This window comes from Arvicanthis niloticus, chromosome 13 (genome assembly GCF_011762505.2).
Source record: "Arvicanthis niloticus isolate mArvNil1 chromosome 13, mArvNil1.pat.X, whole genome shotgun sequence".
Taxonomy (NCBI): Eukaryota; Metazoa; Chordata; class Mammalia; order Rodentia; family Muridae; genus Arvicanthis; species Arvicanthis niloticus.
In genome coordinates this window covers 77,858,432-77,871,792 of record NC_047670.1, presented here as the reverse complement: position 1 = coordinate 77,871,792, position 13,361 = coordinate 77,858,432, and the positions used below count along the sequence as shown (strand labels likewise).

At 40.3% G+C, this 13,361-nt stretch overlaps 1 long non-coding RNA gene across 2 annotated transcripts; it reads left to right on the top strand.

Annotated features, from left to right (window-relative positions):
* Positions 1-1,241: 1,241 nt before the first annotated feature.
* LOC143434246 (uncharacterized) lies at positions 1,242-4,369 on the top strand. Of its 2 annotated transcripts, XR_013103591.1 has the most exons (4): positions 1,242-1,291; positions 1,900-1,938; positions 2,775-2,906; positions 4,197-4,369. It is a non-coding gene; the product is annotated as an uncharacterized LOC143434246 (long non-coding RNA). The 2 variants fall into 2 exon arrangements; XR_013103590.1 differs by lacking the exon at positions 1,242-1,291 and having other exon boundaries at positions 1,812-1,938.
* Positions 4,370-13,361: the final 8,992 nt, after the last annotated feature.

Sequence of the window (13,361 nt, the reverse complement as noted above, 5' to 3'; positions counted from 1 at the left end):
TGGTGTGCTCTCCATATATAGTCCCATGATGTGGACCCTGGAATCAACAGTCTTCCTTTTCTCCTAGTACTGGAGCTTGATCTTGTGCATTTCCTGCTCTCCTACTTGTCACCATGAAGTTTCTGGTACTCCTTGTGTTGCTTGGTGTTTCCACTATCCTAGTCTCTTGCCGTAAGTAAAGACTTATACTTTACTTTAAAATGGGGGCCAGTGAAACATGGATTTATGGATGCCTACATGCTGCTATTTCCTGTCCTCCTATTTAGTACCTGGTTCTATCTCAATTTTTAAACTTAAATAGTTTTTTTCTTATTTTTATCAATTTATTTATTCACTTGACATCCCCATAGCATTTTATCAGTATGTTTGTGTGTGTGTTTTGTGTGTGTGTGTGTGTGTGTGTGTGTTGTATGTGCCATATGGTGTCAGAGTCAGGGAAGCAAAACTGACCACATGTTAGATTTCAAAGGGTTTCTTTTTGTTTGTACCTGTGCTTCCCTCAATCTGTCTACTTAGTTGAACATGACTGTAGTCGTGTTCACATTCTCTATCTCATCAAAATGTTACTTAAGTTCTTCTGTCTTATTTTGCTTATTTTTCTTCAGAGGACGCTGGGACAGACACTGCTGACACTTCTACTACTGGTGAGCCTGAGTCTGAGTATCTTTCATTACTGATAGTATATTTTTTATCAGTGTGTGTGTGTGCCTCTCTGTGTGTGTGTGTGTGTGTGTGTGTGTGTGTGTGTGTGTGTGTGTGTGTGTGTGTGTTTATGTGTGCTATATTCTGTCAGGGTCTCAAATATATTGTGTTGCATATGAGGAAGTTAAAGACAAGAGTCAGTTCTCTCCTTCAACTATGGAATCATGTCATATCAGCCAGCTTGTAAGAGAAGAGCTTTTACCTACTGAGCCGTCTTGCTGGTACTCACCTCCATTTTGACACATCATTGTAGGTAGGTAGGTTGACTCCTCTGGGGTTCCCAATTCGGTCCAGCTTTTCCTCTATTCTAAACATGGCACTGAAATGCTTTGTTAGTGTCAATAAGTTACATTTGAGAAGGTTATTAAAGACTTATTTCAGGGAAGCCAAAGTGACCACATGTTAGATTTCAAAGGGTTTCTTTTATCTGTACATGTGCCTCCCTCAGTCTGTCTACTTAGTTGAACATGACTGTAGTCGTGTTCACATTCTCTGTCTCATTAAAATGTTACTTAAGTTCTTCTGTCTTATTTTGCTTATTTTTCTTCAGAGGACTCTGGGACAGACACTGCTGACACTTCTACTACTGGTGAGCCTGAGTCTGAGTATCTTTCATTACTGATAGTATATTTTTTATCAGTGTGTGTGTGTGCCTCTGTGTGTGTGTGTGTGTGTGTGTGTGTGTGTGTGTGTGTGTGTGTGTGTGTGTGTGTGTGGTGTTTGCCATATGGTGTCAAAGTCTCAAACTTATTTGAGATACAAATGAGGAAGTTAGAGACAGGAGTCAGTTTTCTCCTTCAACTACAAAATTAGCTCATATCACCCAGCTTGTAAGAGAAGAGCTTTTACCTACTGAGCCATCTTGCTGGTACTCACCTCCATTTTGACACATCATTGTTGGTAGGTAGGTTGACTCCTCTGGGGTTTCTAATCCAGTCCAGCTTTTCCTCTATTCTAAGCACGGCACTGAAATGCTTTGTTAGTGCCAGTAAGTTACATTTGAGAAGGTTATTAAAGACTTATTTCAGGGAAGCAAAAGTGACCACATGTTAGATTTCAAAGGGTTTCTTTTATCTGTACATGTGCTTCCCTCAATCTGTCTACTTAGTTGAACATGACTGTAGTCGTGTTCACATTCTCTATCTCATCAAAATGTTACTTAAGTTCTTCTGTCTTATTTTGCTTATTTTTCTTCAGAGGACGCTGGGACAGTCACTGCTGACTCTTCTACTACTGGTGAGGCTGAGTCTGAGTACCTTTCATTACCTTCCTACCATAACCATTTTCCCTTCACAGCTTGTCAGTAACCAATGTCATTTGGATATTATGAGATGTGAGAAAATTTTAGTAAAATCCACAGAAATCTGCATTTCTGATTATAAAATTATTTTTAATGTAAGATATCATTTTATTCCTCATATAAAGATAATTAAGCCTCTGACATGGACTTAGAGAAACTCTAGGCATTTATTGTTCTTATGCAGTAGACACAAGGTCATGAAATCTGATACTGTAGCTTAACTATTATATGTGTGTGCATGGAAGGTTTTCCACAAATTAAGAGACTGAATATATAACTCATGTGTATAAAAGACAGCAATTGTCACTGGAGCATACAACAAATTCCTGAAGGAGCTATGGACTGAGGGCCTGGGAACATATGCCAGGGTGGGTTGAGGCTGAAGCAGAGGCCTGTGCTTTGCATAGGTGTGTTAGTCTCAGAATGATGTTTGTTTTCCTTCTTGGAACTGGTACTGGGGGCTGTTGCCTAGGAAGTTTCTTTGTAGATTTTGGGCAATAGTGCCTGTAACTAGCTTGGGTTTTATTTTTGTGTTCATACCTGCCACGAAGTATTGCTTGTGTCTTGGGTCAGTATTATTGCCCAAGGAAAGTGTAAGGTCATGAAAGATAAAGCAATAACCCATATGCTAGACTAACTATTTGACAGAATTAGTGAATTCAGAATAAGGAATGAATGTATGATTCTCGGTGGGACCAATAACATTCGAAAGAAGAGTCAGAATCTCACTTGGAGGTTTTCCTCCTAATTTCCTGTTTTCCTGATTCTGCAGGTGACTCAGCTGATGGAAACACTGGCTCTGACACTCAGGCAGATGCCAGTCCCGAGCCAACTGATGATGACACCCCCGCCGATGAGGACAATGAAGCTGAAAATGCTGAAGAAACCTCCTATCTAAAAGACAGTAAAAACATTTCATCTAATTTTGTTCTTTATGGGACTCTTAGATTCCTTAGCTTCCCCATGGCCATAGTGAACTCTACTTTAAGGAGGAAGTAGGAGATAATAAGGAGAGGGAGAAGAAGAGATCCCTCTTTTATTATTCTTTTTAAAATTCATTATATTGCCTATGTATATATACCAGAAAGATCAGAACTTGCCAAGAGTATGTTATAAATTTTAACTGCATCACTCTTGCAATATTAGGGTTCATTAGAGACAATGTACATTCAGCAGAAATCATTGAAAGTGTAAAGTATCTTAGTGTAGCATGGTAACTGCATGGCTTTTCTTTTTCTTGAATAAAAGTTATGTTTTCTTAGGAGACTATTCTAAAAATAGAAATAAAAAATGGCTTTGTGATGAGGTCTCCATGTATCAGATTTCTAAAATGTTTAAAAATTTATTCAAGATGAGGGATTTTTCCTTGGATTTTTCCTAGCCCTTTATCTTTAAAGTAATACCAATTATATTGATTATACTATATTATATTGATTATATTGTATTGTATGCATATGTCAAGCATCATGTTATAAAATTCACATTTCTGATGTGATTCATATCTCTAGAAAATTAGTCCATGTAATATATACAGTGAAATAAAAAAATTGGAGGCTTCAAATGAGCAGATTTCTCTGAGTGAAAAGGCAGTGATAGAGGATGGCGTTTGCCCTCGGAGGACAAGGTGCTGAGGAATCTTCCCTAGATATTGCTTCTCCTCATTCATATCTGGACTGTTGTTTGGTTTGTCATCTTGCTTGGTAATATGTATTGGGCAGATGCTGAGTGAGCACATGGCCATAATTTCTTTACCACAGAAGCTGGCTTCCTTGTGCACTAACAGAAGAAAAAAATAATTCTAATCATCTGCCTTTTAAACTCTGTAAAATGTCCAGCCTAATGGCTCCAGTGTAGACTATGTATCCAAATACTACAGATAAGAAATGAATATTGGAAGGTTATTTTTGAGACAGTGCTTCACTAAGTAGGCCAGACCAGCTTTGAATTCTTTACCCTCCTGCCACTAATTCCTGAAGGTTAGGGTTCCAGGCCTCTGCCACACCTGTGACTTTTACCTTGAAGAATGAAAATGCCATGTTTTTTGGGTTTTGTTTGTTGTTGTTGTTGTTGTATTTACTTCTACCAAACATAATAGTGTTGCTAGTCCTCCTTCAGGTTAAAACCAAAAAAAAAAAAAAAAAAAAAAAAAAAAAGGAACTCTCAAAAACCTCCTTATTTTTTCTCTCTCTTACAGAGTTGCTTAAATGGGCTGAAAAGTTTAATGGTCTACTTCAAGGTTGAATCATCTACTATTGATCTTTCTGGACCAGACTAGAACAACCTCGATTTGATTTCCTCCAATTATTTACCCCGACTATTCTCTCTCCCTCATCTCTAACTTTTATCTTCTATCAAATAAATGATAGTCATGAGCAGCATCAAAATGCTTTTGTTTTATTTATGAATGAACTGATGATGAATGTGTAGGCAAATCCATGAAGATGCAAACTGTTCTCAGGTACTCCCTTGAGCTCTTTAATAATTGGACTATAGCTTTATTTGAAAGATTACTGAGTTCATTCCATGATATAAACACAGAATTGAAAGTCTGAGAAAGACTTTAATAATATCTATATCTTTAAATAAGACATAAATATTGGACATATCTCTAGAGGCCTCAGCTTTTAAATTTAATGTACTATATTTTCTATATTAAATTCTATATTGCAGCCACACTGCCCAATGCTTGAGGGCCACTATGTTCCGGCCTGTTCAGATCAGTCAACAGGGTCTATCAAGAGAGAGAGTGGGGATGGAGGGGCAAGAGACTCAAAGAATGGAGGAGACAAGACAGAGTGTGTGATCAAGTCCCATTTACTGAAAGAAAATCCTGGCTATATATACACTTCACCACGTGCCTTGTAGCCATGGACAAGCAGGGGAACAAAGCTGAAGACACTTTACCACGTGTGCCTTGCAGTTGGGGGCACTAAACAACAAAACAAGATATGTGAGAAAATCAAGATGTTTATCAGAGTGTGCATAGCTGTTGTAGGCTGTTGAAAACAAGTGTCTAGTCAGGGTAGGTATATGGCTAGAGATGGCTGCAAAGATGATAGCTGTTTTCTGCTAGGAGTCGGCTCCCAACATTAATATACTAACCAAGTGGTTTAAGTCTTCAGTTTCGTTCCTCTAAATTTGTTTCAATTATCATTATTTTTCTCTGTAGTGATTTATAGGTGACAGTGATGAAATAAGATCCTGAATCTGCTACTGGTCTGACACAGGCAACCAGACTTTGAGAGTCTTAGGACTGAATTTGTCATTGAGGTAGCAAATAAATTCTGGTGTTTGACCAAATTATAAAACACTAGGATCAGATGGGATCCCTCAGTGACAGTGATTAAATGTGACAAAATGTTGAGATTCCCTCACATTTTTGTTTTGAGCACCAAACAAGTTTAATATATGACCTCAAGCATTCCTCTCTCTCTTTCAGCTGAAGAGTGAACACCACTCTATCTATACTTACAAATTTTGTTTCTTAGACTTCCTTTCTTTTCGATAAGCTTCACTCAAATTCCAAATAATAGCATTTTTATTCTTCCCCAAATCATCAAATCCACAGAAATATCCTGTTTCCCTGATAACTTCCCCTGTTTTCTGGGTCAAGAACAAATGCTATGTTAACATTTTCACAAAATTAGCTTCATTCCCTGAAATTTCTACAAGTGTGTTACTTCCTTAATTGACTAACGTTATAAAGTTTCCTAGATTTTTCAGTTATAACTGTTCTCCCGGTAGTCACCATGGCAAGTTTTGAAACAAACTGCAAAATTAGGATGGGTGTTTTTTATGACTCTGCCTTGGTCCCTTATTTGTTTCACTGACTTGACTAGAATCATAGTCTTCATTTGCCATAGGTATGCAAATAGTAGTCTAGGGTATTACTGAGATCATTCCATGATATAAAACAGAATCGAAAGTCTGGGAAAGACAGAAGAGACAGACACAGAAAAAGAAAAATTAGGCTATTACTGCTGTGAACCCACACATATACATTCTACTAAGCAGTCTACAAGAGACTCTAAACATTATCTAAAACAGACTACATTCTGTGACACACACACACACCCACACCCTAAAACCTCTCAACAAATGTATACATCTTGCAGGTCATAATGAAGCTTTCAGAGTTGATATCTGGTTATGATTGATGAATACTTTTCTTCTCTGTTAGCATGTATAGTACCTTCCAACATTATGGATGCAAATAAAAATGAGGCTTCTGGTTGAGTATTAGTTAGATCTCCATGTTCTATAATGTAGCAGGAGGTATTAAAAATGAGGTGTCAGGCTCCAGGCTCAGCCGCTATGTTCCCGTACTAAGTCCAGCATTACTAGACTACTTGGCTCCAGCAAGGTGTCCTTATTTTGGCAGGCTCTCTGGTTGGGCAGAGCTCCAGAGCTCCCCTCCTGGCCATACTATTCCCACGCAATGATTGTCCACCTTGCTATTAACCACCACAACAACCATCACCCGATAAAATCAAAACTCTTACTGCTTATAGTTAACCAATCAGATTTATATATCATCAAATACTCAAAACTCTTGATACCCACACAAGAATTTCAAGGACAATTGATAATGGTAAGATGCCAACACAGATTAGACTAGTTATCCCATTTAGCCTAACCTTTGGTTTCATATCTACCTATAGCAGTTAAAGCCACAGTGGTTTACTGTTTATCTGCTTCTATTTTCCATTCCCTCCTCTCTCTCTCTCCTCCTGAGTGAGTCTCTCTCTCTCTCTCTCTCTCTCTCTCTCTCTCTCTCTCTCTCTCTCTCTCTCTCTCTCTCTTTCTCTCTGTCTCTCCCACTATTAGCTCTACCCCACCTTTTCTTTTCCCTTTCCAATCACATGCCTCCGGCTGCACTAATATTTAAAATACATTGGGCAGGGAAATTTCAGCCACATATGGCACATGTATGTGATGTCTTTGAGAACAGGACTTTACCAACCAGTTATGGTTGGACACCAAGAGCAATGACAAAAGCCTGCATTGTTTTGAGAGTCCCTGGGGCCTCCATAACCAATACCTCTTCAGGAGGATATCCCAAGCCTGAAAACTGATGTTTTCTTTTAGTGACCAATGACTTGTGGAAGCAAAATTACCTAATAATATAGAGTACCTCCATTCAAAATCTATTTTAATCATACATTTTATAATTAGCTTACAAAGTGTTGAGCTTCCATAAGTCTTCTTCAATATATCCTTAGTTCTAGTTAACCTACCCCATCATCTCCTCTGCCTTACTTTTACCCTCATCTATACATAAACCTATACTATCCTGTCCATCACCATTCTTGTTAAATTTACATGTGTTCCATTATTTCCTCATTCTCTTAAAGTCTCTTTCTCTTTCCCATCTCATTTTCCCTTCTGGCTTTCAAATCTCCACTTAAACATAAAAGCAAAAGTTTCAAAGCTAGGATCCATACATAATGTTTGTCTTTGTGGGCCAGGATTATTTCACTTAGTATAATTGTATTAGTTGTTGAGGCCTGCTCCTTTTCACATAACTATAGCCATTTTGTACTCAGACCCCATGTTACTCCCAAGGTGAAATTAAGTTCATAGTTATTACTTTAACTGACACTGAAGAACGTTACTAGTAAACCAAAACATTATTGTTGAATCACTTGTACCCTGTTATCTCAATGTTCTGAATTTCAAGTTCACCACCTTTCTACCACCCTTCTTATGTTACTCAGGACCAATCAGCTAGCTGATAATACTTTTTCTAGATAGCCAAAAAAGTTGTATCACTTCACTGCTTGCCTTTGAACTTTTGAACCTGTTTTTTTTTTTTTTTCATATTAAAACACCTGCCCTAAGGACAGACTAGTGCCACAATTAGGTTATTCCTTCTTGTGGTCCTGGATGTCCAGGATTGTGGTGTGCATTCAATAAACTATTCTTGCTTAACTGAGGTTGGTATATGTATGGTTTGTGTGGTAATTCTCAGATGCCAATGTTAGTCAGGGTTTTCTAGAGTCACAGAACTTACAGGATGTCTCTATATATTAAGGGAATTTATTGGAATGTCTTACAGTCTACAATCCAAATAACCCAACAATGGGTAGCTGTGAATGAGAAGTCCAAGAATCAAGTACTTTCTCAGTTCCATGAGGCTATGTGTTCCAGCTGGCTTTCTGTACAAGCTGGAATGCTAAAGAAGTAGGTTCCAGCAGATATGCTGGCAAGTAAGTATAGGCAGCCAAAGAAGAGCAAGGCTTCCTTCTTCCATTGTCCTTATGTAGGCCACCAGCATAAGGTATGGCCCAGATTAAAGGTATTTACCACCATGCCTGGATTTGGGACTTGCTCTGTTCCAGGCTTGCCTTGAACTCAGAGATCTGCTTGCCTCAGTCTCCTGGGATTAAAACTGTGTCCTACCTTCCTGGGCCTAAGCTTTCCACAGACACTATGTCTTAAGATCTGGACCAAAAATGTATGTCATCCCATGTCAAGATCTGGGTCAGAAGTCTTTGTCTTACAGCCTCAAGATCTGGATCACCCTCCAAAATGGGTTATAGTTCATTCCAGATGTAGTCAAGTTGACAATCAGAAACAGCCATCACAATAATATTTTTCATTTTCTTACAAATTTAATCTTAACAGAGAAGTAAAATTTAATCACCTAAACATGCCACATTCATGAGCTGATGGACATCTATGAGAATATTACTGTTTCTAATATAATACTTTTTAATTCTTAGAGGACTTCATACATTAAACTTGGAGTATGGCAGAATCCAGGTAACTATACCCTGTTAGTGGGGAAGAGTGCATTAAGAGAGGGGGATTAGTAGGATAACTATAAAATGACAGGAAAGAGAAGGAATACTAGAAAAAAGGAAGGTTCAAGCAGGAAGTGGAGTGAGAAAAGGTTTAACAAAAATGTTATTCAAAAAAACTATATGGAAACCTACAATCTTGCAAGCTAAATAAAAATATAACAAGAGGAGATAGTAGAATACATGTGATATGAAAGAACAGGATGATAATACTTAAAGGTTTTAACAAGAATAGGTTCAAGAGAATAGGTGAAGGAAGGAGTATAGGACAATTTAGCCAAAACTAAGAATGCTACATGGAAACACCTAATTTGTAAGCAACTGAAAGTATAATTTTGTTTTTCAAGGGAGAAAAAAGATATGCAATTTGAACAGAAGTATCTTGAATATGTAAACACTGCTGTTCCCTGAAGAAGTGGATTGTTGAATGAGGATCCAAATAGCAGGTACAGCTTACCTTACTATGAGTTGTTGTTCCAGGAGGCCACAGAGACACCCAAAACAACACAGGCTATATTGTTGCTTCTGGTTTCCCAACATTACTATTTGTTAAAAGCCTATTGCTGAAGACACCAGATTCTTTGTTTGTGGGACAAAAATAAATCCATGTCAAACTGACCAGAAAACTCTCCTCCTTTCTGGATAGCATCCAAAGTAGTAGAAGGTGAAATTTGGGCTTTGGAGCAAGAATTGATATCAGTGTTTTTACCTGGCACTGCATGCTGCTAAATTACTGTTCTGCCAGACAAGATGTGCCCATAAGTACAATAGTGATATGACTGTTGTGAGAGTAATAAACTGTGGGGCAGAAATCTCGCGGGCGGGGGGAAGGGAGGGAGTCCTGCGACAGAGTCTCAGGGCGGTCCGGTCCGGCACCAGAGCTTCCCGCACCGGCAGCGGAAGATCCCACATTCACGCAGCTGTTGGTGGGCGGGCCGGCGGCTGCATCGACAAGGTTCCAGGGTTCCAAAAGCTGGGAATCAGGCGGAGAGACCATGGACACGTGGAGTCCGGTTTTCCAAAGCTTTTATTGTTCATGACATGGTGAATGGATGCAGGTGTTGTGCGCTTCCCCCGCCAAAGGCCAGGGGAGACCAGTCTTATAGGGAAGGGAGAAAGGGGAGGGAATAACTTAATTAGCTACGCCCCTGGCCTTTTGATAATTCATTAATATTTAAATCTCTGGAGGTAGAGACTTGTTAATCATGCCCTCTACCTGTCCTACGTGACTGAAAATAACAGGTTAAATGGAGTTACCTCGTCCAAGGCCCAACAATAAACTACCTTCTAATTGAATATGAAGCCCACCCTATAGGAAGGAATTCTTATCTGGTAGTGTAAACCTGTTGGGAGCCAATTTTAGCAGAAAGCGGCTAGATCATCTTTGCAGCCATCTGGAACCATATACCCTGACGAAAGATTTGGTTTTCAATAGCCTACAACAGCTAAAGCACACTCTGATACCCCACATATTTTGTGTTGCTGTTTACTGCCCCCAGCTGCAAGGCGCACATGGTAGTCACGCCTGCAAGGTATTGCAGTTCACGTGCTGTCCACGTGCTATCTACGCCATACATGCTTATAAGGTGCATGTGCTATCCAAGCCTGCATGGCATTGCGGTGCACGTGTTGTCCACGCTATAGACGCCTGTAAGGCTTACGTCATATCAACACCTGCAAGGCACGTGGTATCCACGTGCCTACAAGGCACATGGCAAAAGCGTATAAATACCTCAGAATTCCCTTCAATAAAGGAGACTTGATCAGACTTTCTGTCTTGTCTCCATTCTTCGCATCTCTTCCCCTTTATCCCCACTCTCTCTCGATAGACCCTGGCCCTCGGACTGGAGCGGCAGTTTGGGCCAAGACACAGTGGCCGCCAAGTGCAGAGCGGAGCAGGCCGCAACATTTTGGCCCACAAAGCCGGGCAGTACGGGCTGGGACAGTTTGGCATCCAACGTTGGGCTCCAGTTAGCGTGGCAGTTTGGCACTCAACGAGAGGTATCGGGAACGAAAGACCCAGTGAGGGACGTTACCTGGAAGAAGGTGATCACGAATCTTGAGAAAGGTAAGGAAAATGGGACAAGAAATTAGTCAACCTGAATCCAAAATTAGTCAGCTTGAATTCAACTCGCTGTTTCGGTTTTGTTTGCTGCTCACATGTGTTAATTTTCTGCTTTTGTTCTTGAATGCTGTCTTTTTTGTTCAAAATAAAAAGAAGCGTAAGTTAGAATCCAAAATACAGCCAAAGGTTGATGACAATTTGTCAGAGCCAGATTGTGCTGACCGAGAGGAAGAGGAAGTCAAATTTTATGACGCTAAAATACGCTTTCCCTATGTGCCTCTACCTCCAAGTGCTCCCCCAGAAGAGACAGTAGTTATAAATCCCAAAAAGGAGTTACAGGACAAAATTTCTACCCTTAAACAACTGATAGAGTTAGAAAAAGAGTATCAGGGCTTAAGTAACCAGTTACAGAAATTAAGGACAGGGAAGAGGTCTCAAGAGACTAACTGCGAAAATCCCCTGGATTTTCACGTTCCTCAACCCGGTGTCCAAAGGCAGTCCCTATCCTCTAGCTTTAGTTCAGCTACAGATCAGCCAGAGGAGGGAGACGCTAAGTGTTAGGAGCCATGCTGCGTTTGCTGAAGTAGCTATACGCTCACCATTATAAGATGGCACTGGCTTCCTGTTCCTGGTTCTTCTTGGCCTTGGTGTCTGCAGCTGTGCGCACGCGTAGGCGCGAATTTTCCCGCTGAAAGTACTATCAGTGGATATGTAAATGAGACCCCAGTCTGTAAGCCAATGAGGACAGATCATGTCTCTTTGATAGTATATAAGTCAGAACATTCTGGGGCTTGGGGTCCTTCCTTTGTTCTCCATCTTGCATCCTTCTAACTAAAAGAGCTGTAACAATAAAAGACGCTGTCAGAAGAATCTTGAGTGTGATGTGCTCCTTATCGGCGAGGTAGCGTGTCGCAGCTAAGGCTTTCCCTGTATCAGAGACCAGAGATGCTCAAGGGGTTGCTTGGAGACATCACACAGGGTTTAATTTTCAAATTATTAAAGAATTAAAAAATGCAGTATCTCAATATTGTGCCACTGCTCCCTTTACTCTTGCAATTTTAGAATCAGCTGCAGAGGAGTGGCTGACTCCTAGTGATTGGAATACATTAGTGAAAACAGTTCTTAGTGGTGGTGACTATCTTATTTGGAAATCAGAGTATCACGAGAATTGTAAAGAGACAGCTAGGAGAAACATTCAGGCAGGCAATGGTTGGTCCTTTGATGCCTTAGTAGGAGAAGGGCAATTTGCTTCTAGTGATAACCAGATGCAATATGACCCAGGTTTATATGCTCAAATTCAAAATGCAGCCATGAAGGCTTGGCGTAAACTTCCGGTAAAGGGAGACCCTGGTGCATCTTTAACAGCAGTCAGGCAAGGGCCTGATGAACGATTTTCTGACTTTGTTCATCGATTAATGACAACAGCAGGGAGGATTTTTGGTAATGCAGAGGCAGTTGTAGACTATGTAAAACAACTTGCATATGAAAATGCCAATTCTGCCTGCCAAGCGGCCATTAGACCCTACAGGAAAAAGACGGATCTTACAGGGTATATCAGACTCTGTTCTGACATAGGTCCCTCTTACCAACAGGGCTTAGCTATGGCAGCTGCTATGCAAGGACAATCTGTAAGAGATTTTTTGGCAAATAAAGACAGAAAGGCATGTTTTAAATATGGTTAGCCTGGACACTTTGCAAGAGATTGCAGGGTAGAAAATGAGTTAAGCTAGAGACAGCCCAGAAAACAGCCTGGGCTCTGCCCACGTTGCAAATGTGGAAGGCATTGGGATAGTCATTGTATGTCTAAAAGAGACGCACAAGGTAACACCCTTTCCTATGATCAGGGAAACGGGAACAGGGGCCAGCTCCAGGCCCCGAACCGACACAAGCCAAAACAGGCTTATGGAGCAGTCAGTGTCCTACCAGCAAATACCAATCCCTTTCTGAACTTAGTCGAGCAACACCAGGAAGCGCAGGACTGGACCTCAGTTCTGCCACCCACACAGTATTAACCCCAGAAATGGGACCTCAGGCTTTACCCACTGGAGTGTTTGGACCGCTCTATCCAAATGTGTTTGGCCTGATAGTGGGAAGAAGCAGTACTACTATGCAGGGATTACAAATTTTTCCTGGAGTTATAGATAATGATTATCAGGGTGAGATTAAAGTAATGGCGCAGACAATTCAGAACATAGTCACCATTCCTACAGGAAAGAGGATAGCTCAACTATTGTTACTTCCATTGTACCCTCCTAATCACAAATATAAGAATCCTAAAAGAGGGGATCAAGGCTTTGGTTCCTCTGATGCATACTGGGTACAGCCTATAGTTAAACAAAAACCTATGATGACAATCTGGTTAGATGGAAAGGCATTCCAAGGCTTGGTTGACACAGGAGCTGATGTGACTATCCTAAAACAAAGTGATTGGCCTGCTACCTGGCCTCTTACCCCAACCTTAACCAATTTAAGGGGTATTGGCCAAAGTCAA